The sequence below is a fragment of the Musca autumnalis genome, unplaced genomic scaffold (assembly GCF_047663935.1).
Source record: "Musca autumnalis isolate F117 unplaced genomic scaffold, ASM4766393v1 scaffold_1, whole genome shotgun sequence".
Taxonomy (NCBI): Eukaryota; Metazoa; Arthropoda; class Insecta; order Diptera; family Muscidae; genus Musca; species Musca autumnalis.
The window spans coordinates 223,638,976-223,650,849 of NW_027411644.1; positions in this window are offsets into that span (position 1 = coordinate 223,638,976).

Below are 11,874 nucleotides of genomic sequence, written 5' to 3' on the forward strand. Positions count from 1 at the left end.
GATCAATTTGAGTTCTTGTTTTCTGATCTGGAGACACCCAGATGCCCTTATGGATGTAGAGATGTTTAAATCTGATGCTGCTAACTACCATGTTTTTTTCCCGCTGCGAAGTTTATCAGCCTCATGCCATTGTCAGATGTTTCATTGTGGAGAATGAATTTTCCGACTGTTGGGCCAAAGATATTTTCCTTTCCAATTTTGGCATTAAAATCGCCTGGAATAATTTTAATGTCATGGGCAGGACAACGGTCATATGTTTCTTCTAAGCGATCATAAAATATATCTTTGATCTGTTCGTCCTTGTCTTCAATGGGAGCATAAGCGCAAATAAAGCTGATGTTGAAGAATTTTGCTTTTAATCGAATTGTAGCAAGTCTTTCATTCACGGGTGTGAAGTTGGAGACCAGGTGTTTTAACCTCCGACCAACTACAAATCCGCAACCAAACTCATGTTGTGACGCCTTTCCCATTCCATCGTATTTCCTGTATGGCAGTAATGTAGGCCTTGTACTCTTCAAGTACATCTGCCAATGCGTAAACTGCACCTTCTCTATAAAGTGTGCGAACATTCCAGGTGTAGATTTGCAGATCATGGTCCTTAAAACGTTTGCGGGGGTCGTCAACTTTAGAGGGGTTTTGTTTTTCTTTTCTTTCGTTTATATTTTTATAGTAGGATGCTTTTTTCTAAGGGAGGGTTACAAACCCGGCGCCCAAACCCAAGTTTTTAACGTTCTTATGGGTGAACGCGCGGCACATGTTAGCTCACTACCCTTAACAGTTGTTAAAGGCAGCTCCCCAGGTGACACCACGGGGAGGTCAGTATCCACTTGAGATGAAAGAGGGACCAAGATAAATCCTGGACTTTGCCATGTTAAAGCCGATCAGGACCGTTCCTTGGTATCTCACATCCCCTACGTCATACTTTCATGTATCAACTCGAAAAAAGGAAATTTTTTCTTCAAAAAATTGGTAAATATCTTCGCGTTTTTTCAGCAAAATTTATACTGATATTTTCATGATAAGTAATGTAAATAGAGACTTCATTTCTTTGGTGACCTATAGTAAAACTTGGCAAAGAATATTTTTGTCTTTGGCGTCATCCCTCTAAAATTATGTTTTGTTGGACAATTTTGAATAAAATCAGATGAAGTCCGACTTTAACCCTAAAACGTGTTTTACTTTTTAGAGTTTCCTGGCGATTAGAATAGATTTACAGATTTGGTGTATTCTGAGACCTATAGTACAATTTTATGACGAACAATTTTGTAGAATATTTTGATTTGATACGATCACATTTTAAAGGAGATTTTGAAGGATTTTCGAAAAAAGGACCGAAAAGACCATTTTAATGAACAGCATGAGGGTTAAAATGTTTAACACAAATATTCCCCATACTATTTTCTTTAAAGTTGCTAAAGACACTATATGCCTAAAGTGCACGGATTCCAAGATATCTTAAATCGAATATTTCGGAAAAACAAGAAATGGGCGGAACTTGCCCCGCCTACTTTACTTTACGATGTCAAGGTGAAAAACGCCGATAGGACATATTTTTAGTCCTACTTTCATAATCTGCTCAGTTTTTCCCATCATTTTTTTTTGTTATCGCACAGTGTTATCTGCCATACGAAATTTTGTTGCCGACTTACATCACAACTGATATTGCAACATCTGTCTTCATATTTATCGTAGGCTTCCAGTTTCTATGAAAGTCAATTTCAATTACATTCCACCAAAATATTTTTATCATTTTTTTACTCCTAAAATTAAAATCAATTTCGTAAATTACAAGATAATTTTATTTTTTTTAGAAAACGTAAAAAATTTTATAAAAAAGCAACAATTAAACTATGCGTTAAAGCCACAATAATCTAAAACTCGTTTACAGGCCACGATGGAAAAGACTCAGCCTTGGAATTCCTTAAAGAAATTTGAAAAATAAAAAAAATGAGTAAAATAATATTTTCAAACTTTTTTTGAAAATGTTACCATGTACCAAAGCCATTATATACGATTCGATTTCTGGTTCCAGGAGTAACGGGGCGCCTCTACTATCGTTGTTGTTCATTGGCAAACTGGAACGTCTTTTTATCGCATGTTCCGCAAGAGATCTATCTATGGCTTCCTTATTTATTGCCACATGTATTTTGCTAGAAGTTTTTCGTTTTGTGTTTGATGTCTTATTTTTGTTTCTTAAGGTCGGGGAACTTTCCGTTGTGCTTGAAGTCAAACTTTCTGTAGTTGCCGAAGCAAAATAAGCACTGGTATATCGAAAACCAGGAGCTTGATTCGCATATCTATCTGTGATGGGTGACTTGCGTTGACATTCACCATTTGCGATTTTCGTCCAATCTTTAATTAAGGAAACATATTTTTTTATATAAATTTTTTTATTTGTAAATATTTTTACTTACTGCTTATTTTATCCAAACATATTGCCATGTTGTAATAACATTCATTAACCATGGTATAATTAACTCGATTACGTTGAACACAAATCGGTTGATATTCGCGATCACAATCGTATTTACATTTATCACAACGTCCTTCATGAAGTTTAACAAAAGCTGTAACAAAGGAAAGAAAATATATATGTAAGCATTAAAAATACCTTGAATTCAATCGGACTGAAAAAATTCCATGCTTCACCATAAAATACATCAACTCTATACATATGCACGCATATGCCAAAATATCCTTCCCATTACAGTGCAGAAGTAATTGCTATAGAAAGAAGGTGTTCCTGTAGAAGATTGGAAGGCTTTTCTGAAATATAACAAAATGAACATTCTATAAAAGAACATTCTATAGAAGCCAAGAAAATTTTCCAACACAAGTCCAAAAAGAACTATTATGACCAAAGGATTTCTCATAGACAACAGAGCCAATAGGACGTCATGTAAAACATCTTATAGGAAGATCAGAATGTTCTCCCAAAAAAGTTTAAAAGGTCGCCCTATTGAGGATCAAAAGGTCTTCCCATTGAAGGCAAGAAGGTATTCATTTTGACGACCAGGAGGTTGTCCTATAGAAGACCAGCAAATCTTAATATAACATACTATAATGTCATAACATAATGTGACGCAGGGGATGAAAGATACGAAGGAACGGTCCTGACCGGCTTTAAAATGGCAAAGTCCAGGATTTATCTTGGTCCTTCTCTCATCTCAAGTGGACACTGACCTCCCCGTTAAAGGTAGTGAGCTAAAATGTGCCGCGCGTTCACTCATAAGAACGTTAAAAACTTGGATTGGGGTGCCATCCCCTAGAAAAAAAGCCTACTATAAAAAAAGAAAAGAGAAGAAAAACAAATCCCTCTAAAGTTGACGACCCCCGCAACATCATGATCTGAGAACCTACACCTGGAATGTTCGCACGCTTTATAGAAAGGTGCAGTTTACGCATTGGCAGATGTACTTGAAAAGTACAAGGCCGACATTACTGCCATACAGGAAACGATGGAACGGGAAAGGCGTCACAACAACACCTAAAGGTGACGCACTGTATTATAGCTGCCACGACATAAAGCATGAGTTTGGTTGCGGATTTGTGGTTGGTCGGATGTTAAAACACCTGGTCTCCAGCTTCACCCCAGTGAATGAAAGATTCGCTGCAATTCGATTGAAAGCAAAATTCTTCAACATCACCTTTATTTGCGCTCATGCTCCCACTGAAGACAATGACGAACAGACCAAAGATATATTTTACGAGCGCTTAGAAGAAACTTATGACCGTTGCCCTGCCCATGACATTAAAATTATACTAGGCGATTTTAATGCCAAAATTGGAAAGGAGAATATCTTTGGCCCAACAGTCGGGAAATTGAGTCTCCATAGTGAAACATCTAACAATGGAATGAGGCTGATAAACTTTGCAGCTGCAAGAAACATGGTACTTTGCACCATCAGATTTCAACATCTCGATATTTATATGGGCACTTGGCTGAAGTCAGATAAAAGAACAATAAATCAAATGGATTACGTTTGGAGACATTCATCGAGTGTGTTGGATGCACGATCGTTTTGAGGTGCAAACATAGACTCGGACCACTACCTTGTTGCAGCAAAGCTACGTACCAGATTAAAAGTTGCAAACAAAGTGCGAACAGACACAACACAGAAGTTGGACATCGGTAAGCTGCAATCACAACAAATAGCCGCAGCATATTCCACTCAACTGGCCCAATTGCTTAATCAAAGCACTCCTCGTCCCGATAACATATCAACATAACATATCAGCACGAGGGAGGTATCGTGAGAAAAGCGAGAGTGTGAACAAATCGAGATGTACAGGAGACAGAATGAAGTCCGAAAATTCTACCTAAGAGTGAAACATCAAACTGATGGCTTTGGCTCTGGCACATCCTCCTGTAAAGACCAGCAAGGTAATCTGGTAACTGATACAGATAGTGTGCTAAGGATATGGAAAGAGCATTTTTCCAAACTGTTGGTATCCAATAGTAGCAAAGTCGACGAAGGTACCACAGATCGAATCTCAGAAGAAGGTAGTGAATGTACACCATCCGGGCAAGCTGAGGTAAAGACAGCAATAAACGGGCTGAACAATAATGAGGCAGCAGGAGCTGTTTAAAACCGGAGGCGACACGCTGATAAGGTGTATGCATCGGCTAGTTAGCTCCATCTGGCAGGAAGAACGCGCACCCGACGATTGGAACCTGAGCATCCTGTGTCCCGTCCATAAGAAATGAGATAAGACTTTATGCTCCAACTATAGGGGCATAAGTCTTCTCCTTATCGCCTACAAGATAGTGTCAGGGATATTGTGCGAACGACTAAAACCCATGGTCGACGAAATAATTGGGCCTTACCAATGCGGCTATAGACCTGGCAAGTTCACCATCGACCATATATTTACCCTGCGGGAAATCCTGGAGAAGACCCAAGAGATGCAGATGGACACCTACCACCTTTTTGTCGATTATAAAGCAGCCTTCGACAGCCCGCTACGTTCAAAGGTATTCCAAGCCATGTCAGCATTTGGTATCCCCGCAAAGCTCATTCGGCTTTGTAAAATGACTCTAACTGACACAAGATCTTCAGTTAAAATAGGAAGGAACCTCTCCGAAGAGTTTTGTACCAAAAGAGGTTTCAGGCAAGGAAACAGCCTTTTGTGTAATTTTTTCAACATCCTGCTAGAAAAGGTAATACGAGAGGCAAACGTCAAAAGCAGTGGCACAATCTACACCAATAGTCACATGTCACTTGCTTATGTTGATGATATAGACATCATGGGACGACCTTTATGAAGGTCTAAGGAAAATCTGCTAAAGTGGGTCTGGCGGTAAACGGCGAGAAGACCCGGTTGATGGTGTCGACGCGCAGTGCGTCCATTGAGCTCGGACCAACTGTTGAAGTTGGTTCCTATAATTTTGAGGTAGTAAAAGACTTCGTATTCCTCGGCACCGCCGTAAACACAACAAACGATATCAGTTGTGAAATAAAAAAATGAATTGTATTGGCCAACAGATGCTACTTTGGCTTAAGTAAGCAGTTTAAAAACAAGGCCACATCTCGTCAAACAAAAATAACGCTTTACAAAGCACTGATACTACCCGTGCTGATGTATGGTTCCGAAGCCTGGGTACTTGCGCAAGCAGATAAGGCAGTGCTTGGCGTGTTTGAGAGAAAATTTCTTCGAAAGATCTACGGACCAATCTGCGTTAACGGACCCCGAATTGGCAGTAAGTAGAAGACCAGAAGGTCGTCCTATAGAAGACACGAAGGCCTTCCTAGAGAAGACTTTCTATAAAATACCAGAAGGTATTCCGATTGAAAATCAGAAGATATTCCAATAGAAAACCAGAAGATCTTCGGAAAGAAGACCATAAGGCCAGAAGGTCCTCCGATAGAAGACATGAAGGACTTCCTGTATCAAGTCAACAGGTCTGGCTATAGAAGACCAGAGGATTTTCCTACAGAGGACTATAAAATCTTCCTATTGAGGATCATAAGTTCTTCCTATAAATAACCGTAAAGTCTTCCTATAGAAGATTATAACATCTTTCCATAAGGTCTTCATATAGAAGACCAGAAGGTATTCCTATAGAAGGTCATAAAGACTTCCTCCATAAAACCACAAGGTTATACAAAGACCTAAGACCACAAGACTTACTATAGATGATCAGAAGGTCTTCCTATACAGGACCTGATGGGCTCCCTATAACGACCAGAATGTCATAGATTAGAAAACCAGCAAGTCTTCGTATAGAAACCAAGAAGGTCTTTCTGTAGAAGACCACAACGCACAGTGTCACGACCGTGGCCAAAAATGGTAAAAACTAAATACTTCGTTGAACAAATTTATTGATGGGGAGTGATAGAAAACATATTAGTTAAGAAGAATCTGAATTTTGGTACTGATACGTGAAGTAGTTTTTGCTATATGAGGATTTAAATCCGACAATTTTAGTTAATACGTATTTTTGTGTTTTTTTCTAAAATTAATAAATTATATTATGCGTTGATATTTATAATTTAAAAGTAACGGTCGCAGCAAAAATTGTTCCTCCGTTCTCTTGGGATGTAATAATCTTGGCTACACTTTTGTTTGCAAGTAAATATTAATCATATGGTGTTTACAATTATCCAAACATGTATTACTAAGTTTATTAATTTTCTGAGGCAAATTTTAAATTGAGTGGAGTGGGAAAAAATTGTATAAAAGTGTATATCGATATTTTTTGAGGTATGAGTAGTAAACAGTGAGTACTTCAAATATATAAAGGTCCCAGCTGCAGAGGTTTGCAGACGAATGTGTCATTTCTCTTTTTCAGCGACCACCTCACTGAGAGGATACCCCCTTTTTTAACAAATCGTTTTGCGGTGTTGGCTATAGCGCGAAAACGAATGAACCGATCATCATATATTTTTGTGGGCTTATTAAGTACCTAATAATCTTGCTTTAAAACTAGAGAATTTTAAAAATATAAATTTTTAAAAAAATTGTGTACAGCGAAAATTAAAATTCGATTTTTACAAAAAATTGACGTTTTTTGACCACTAATCGGTAAAAAAAAATTTTAAAGGAAATTTTTCATATAAAAAGGCATGAGTTTGACATATTCAATATGCTCACAAACAATATGAAGACTAAACACCAAATTTCAGTCATATCTGGTGGATATGGAGGCCACAACACTCAAAATACCGAAAATGAGGAGGCACGGTTCTATGGGGGCTATAGAAGACAAGGACCTATACCAACATATTTCTGGTGGAAGGTTATAAGTCCCCCTACGGAGACTTGATACCAATTTTCAGCCATTTCGGTGTGATAATCAGGCTAAAACTTCCAAAATACCGAAAATCGGGAGGTACCGTCCTATGGGGGCTATATGAAGGCGTGGACCTATGCAGACAAATTTCAAGGTGAAGGTATAATGCCCCCTACGAAGACTAAATACCAAATTTCAGCAATTTCGGTGTAATAATGAGGCTAAAATCTTCAAAATACCGATAATCGGGAGGTACCGTTGTATAGGGGCTATATCAAAACGTGGACCGAAGCCCACAATTCTCTGTTGGAATGTTTGATACCTCTGCCGAAGACTAACCACAAAATTTGAATACTTTTGGTTGGTCATTGTGTCTAAAACATTCAAAATACCGAAAATCGGGAGGTACGGTATTATGGGGGCTATATCAAAACGTGGACCGACCAACCCAATTTTTTGTCCTGAAGATTGTAAGTCAATAATAGGTACGTGTACCAAAATTGATGCACCTACGACAACTCCTTCTATTTTTGGCCACAGTTAATATGAACTCGCGACATTGTGCAACGTCTTTCTATAGGATACCACAACGTCTTTCTATAGAAGACTAGAAATTCTTCCTATAGAAGACCAGAAGATATTTTTATAGAAGACCATAAGGTTCTCATAGAGACGACCAGAAGGTCTTCCAAAAGATTTTTAGAAGACCAGAAAATCTTCTTATATGAGGCTAGAAAACTTTTTTATAGGATACCAGAAAATCTTCCTATAGAACACCAGAAAGTATTTCTATAGAAGTCCTGATGGTCTTCCTATAAAGACCAATACCAGAAGACCTCTCTATAGAAGGCCAGAATATCTACCTATAGAAGACCAGACCTTCCTACAGAAGACCTTCTATAAAATACCAGAAGGTATTCCGATTGAAAATCAGAAGAAATTCCAATAGAAAACCAGAAGATCTTCGAAAGTAGACCATAAGGTCTCCCAGTATCAAGTCAACAGATCTGCCTATAAAAGATCCGAAGGTATTTCCAAAGAAAACCAGAACGTCTTCTTGTAGAAAACCAGAACGTCTTCTTGTAGAAGACCAGAACGTCTTACTATAGAAGATCGGAAGGTCTTCCTATAGAAGATTAGAAGGTCTTCCAATAGGAGGGTAAAAGGTCTTTCTTTAGAAGACTAAAAGGTCTTCTTATAAGGAGACCTTTGGTCTTCTTCTATAGAAAGATACGAAATATCTTCCTATAGAAGACCATAACGTTCCTATATAAGATCAGAAGATCTTCCTATAGAAAACCATAAGGTTTTCCCATAGGTGAAGACCAAAAGGTCCTATGGAAGACCAAAAGGTCTTTCTGTAGATGAGCTAGAAGGTCGTCCTTTAGAAAATAAGAAGGTCTTCCTATAGATGGCCAAAAGGTCCACAACGTATTCCTATATAAGATAAAAAAGTCTTCTTTTAAAGGTCTAGAAGGTCTTCCTGTAAGAGACAAGTAGGTTTTCTTATAAAGGACCAGAAGGCCTTCCTATAGATGCTCAGAAGGTGCTCAAAAGGTCTTACTAAAAAGGTCATGAAGAGGGGAGACCTTACAGAAGACCGAAAGTCTTCCCATAGAAGACCAGAAAGATTTCCTGGTGAAGACCAGATAGTCTTCTAATAGAGGATCATAAAGGAAGGTCTTTCTATATAGAACATGAAGGTCCTCCTATGGAGGACAGGAAGATATTTGTATAGAGGTCCGGAAGGTCCCTCTACAGAAGACCAGAAGATCTTCTCATAGAAGAAGAGCAGATCTTCTCATAGAAGAAGAGATGATCTTCTCATAGAAGAAGAGAAGATCTTCTCATAGAAGATCTGAAGGTCTTCTCAGGGAGACCTCTTAGTCTTCCTTTAGAAGACCAGATTCCATAGAAAAATTTAAGGACTTCCTATAGAATACCTTAAAGTCTTCCTATAGAAAAACTACAAGGTCTTTTTATAGAATACCAGAATATTTGCCAATAGAAGACCGAAAGGCCTTCACATAGAAGACATTAGAGTCTTCCGTAGAAGACTTTCCTATAGAAGGCCAGAAGGTCTTGTTATAGATGACCAGCAGGTTTCCCAAAGAAAAACAATAGGTCTGCCTATAGGAGACCAAAAATTTGTTCTATAGAAGTCCACAAGATCTTTCCATAGAAGACCAAAAGGTGTTCTTCCCAAAGAAAAACAAAACGTCTGTCTATACGAGACCAGAAGTTCATTCTATAGAATACCACAAGGTCTTCCCATAAAGCACAAAAAGGTGAGGACCGGCGGTCTTATGCTCGTTTCGGTAACTAATTTGTTTGGTTTATTACTAGCTCACATCTCTGTTTTACGTCAGATCCAAGGCATATTTATATAAGGTAGAAGTGACAATCAGCTGTAATCTTACTTTTTTTGTAAATTTAATTTTCAAAATGTAATAGGGTCTACTCATGAAATTTGAAACTTCGAAATTTGCTACCCTAAAATACTGCTTTTCATCCTAAACGTGCCATAAAAATTACCTACGAGAGTTCTGAATGCGTTATATTTACATTTTGATTCAAATTTGTTCTATTTTGGATGATTTTCAAAATGTATTTATGTTTTTCCTGAAAAAAATTTGGAACGACCCTATTATTCAATATTTTGTTTGACAATTAATTTTCAATAACAACAATGTGATTTTTGTAAATTTGTTAGTTGTTGTAATTCATGCATATACCTTATATAAGTTTGCCTTGGTCAGATCTATGTTTAAAACATAGTTCATTCTAGAATCGGATATCTGTTTGGCGTCATCCCAGCAAAAAACAATCCTCTCAAAGTAATGGGGTTTTATAGTAGTTTTTGATAGTCGTAACTACTTACAAAACCCCCTACTAACCCATTATTTTAACAAGGGCATGCCACACTGAATAATTAGCTAGTTATTCCACGACCACTAGAATAACTAGTAATTTTATGGCCACTGGAAGTTGAAAGATAAGCTAAAAAATATGTTCTATTTTTTAGAATATTTGAAATGTTTTCAATTTCAACACACTTCATATTTTTATTATATTTTATTCTGCAGTCTGCTGGATTTGATCTTTCGAACGTCTGATTTGTAGTTGAATACACTACGCGTACGGACATTAAGGGTTGTTTAAACGCATACATGTGCACCACCAACTGTTCTTTGTTTTGTTTAACAAAAAGTACCCGGCCGTCGATGAGCGTTCGGCACACAACCTTCTGATTTGTAGTCGGACAAACACGCTCTGTGCTACCTTACTCATAACTTAGTAAGGAGTGACATAATTAGTTATTTTTGTTTACATTACTTTGTAATGGATCCGATTTTTTGCTGTGATGCAAATCGATCAATCTAAAATTATATGCTTGGATGAGGAAGTACACTTACTATTCTTCAAATACACGTTGGTGTTGCGCATTTCACAAATATTCTCAAATGTTCGAACTGTACCATTGCTAAGAACTCCACATATCTGTACAGAACCAAATTTGCATTCGCTGCTTTTTTTGTTAGACTTGTGTTTTCGATTCGATTTGGGTGATCCTCTACCACGTGGCAATGGCTTCGACACTTTGTTATTTACTCTGGGAGATGGCTTATCCTCATATGAATATGTTTCGGTTCTATCTTCATTAACGTCATACGGTGCCGGTAGATGCTGTTGATCTGGCGGAAAATCGTAAGAACCTTTCATTGATTTCACTACAGGTTCCACAATTGGAGTCTCGTTTTCATATTTCATATCGGGAACATAACCGGGATCACCATTTTCATATTTAACGTCAGCTATAAAATTGGGATTTTCATGCTTTTCAACACCGGGGGCATAATTTAATGGTGGCACATCATTTGTGGTTGAAAATGGCTTTAAATCGGTTCCCTCATATTGTTGATCATTTAAGGCATCCGGATTGCTATCCTCTTGTGGTATGGAATGTAACCTGTCAGTATCCTCTGGCGAATACATATTATGTCTCATATCCCCATACGTATTATATGAATTAATGGGTTCGAATAATTGTGGTGACGCCATATACGGATCCTGATATTGATACACATATTGCGGATATTCTTCTGTTGTTAGGACATTTCCATTACCAAAAAATGGTTCCGTGTTATAATTCAGAAACTGTTGGCCTTGTTGTTCATGGCTGGGAGAGTAAGGGTGTCTTTCATAACTTCGTTTTGTAACGGAATGCAATTTTGGTGGTTTGGTATATAACCTCAATCTGGAGTTGGAATAATCTTCATCGCATATGCCATTCTTTATGACACGCCAATCTGTGAGGAAATAAGAATTAATTAAATTTAATTAGTTCAATTTTAGAGATTGCAGGCAAAATCGTTCAAGTGATAAAATAAAATTTTGTTTTTTCACAAATCAAATATGTTAGTAATTTTGTTAATAAAAAGATGTCATAAATAACATATTTACACCAATTAGTATTTGGTTACACAATTTAGAATATATTTTTGCGTCTTCATCAATTGTTCGATTTTGCCCACAATATTACGTTACTCTCTCTTAAAACACCTTTTCCATATTTGACATTTTCAGCATTTAAAATACATTCGTTTCGAAAGGTCGATTTTACACCTAAATATTGGCCA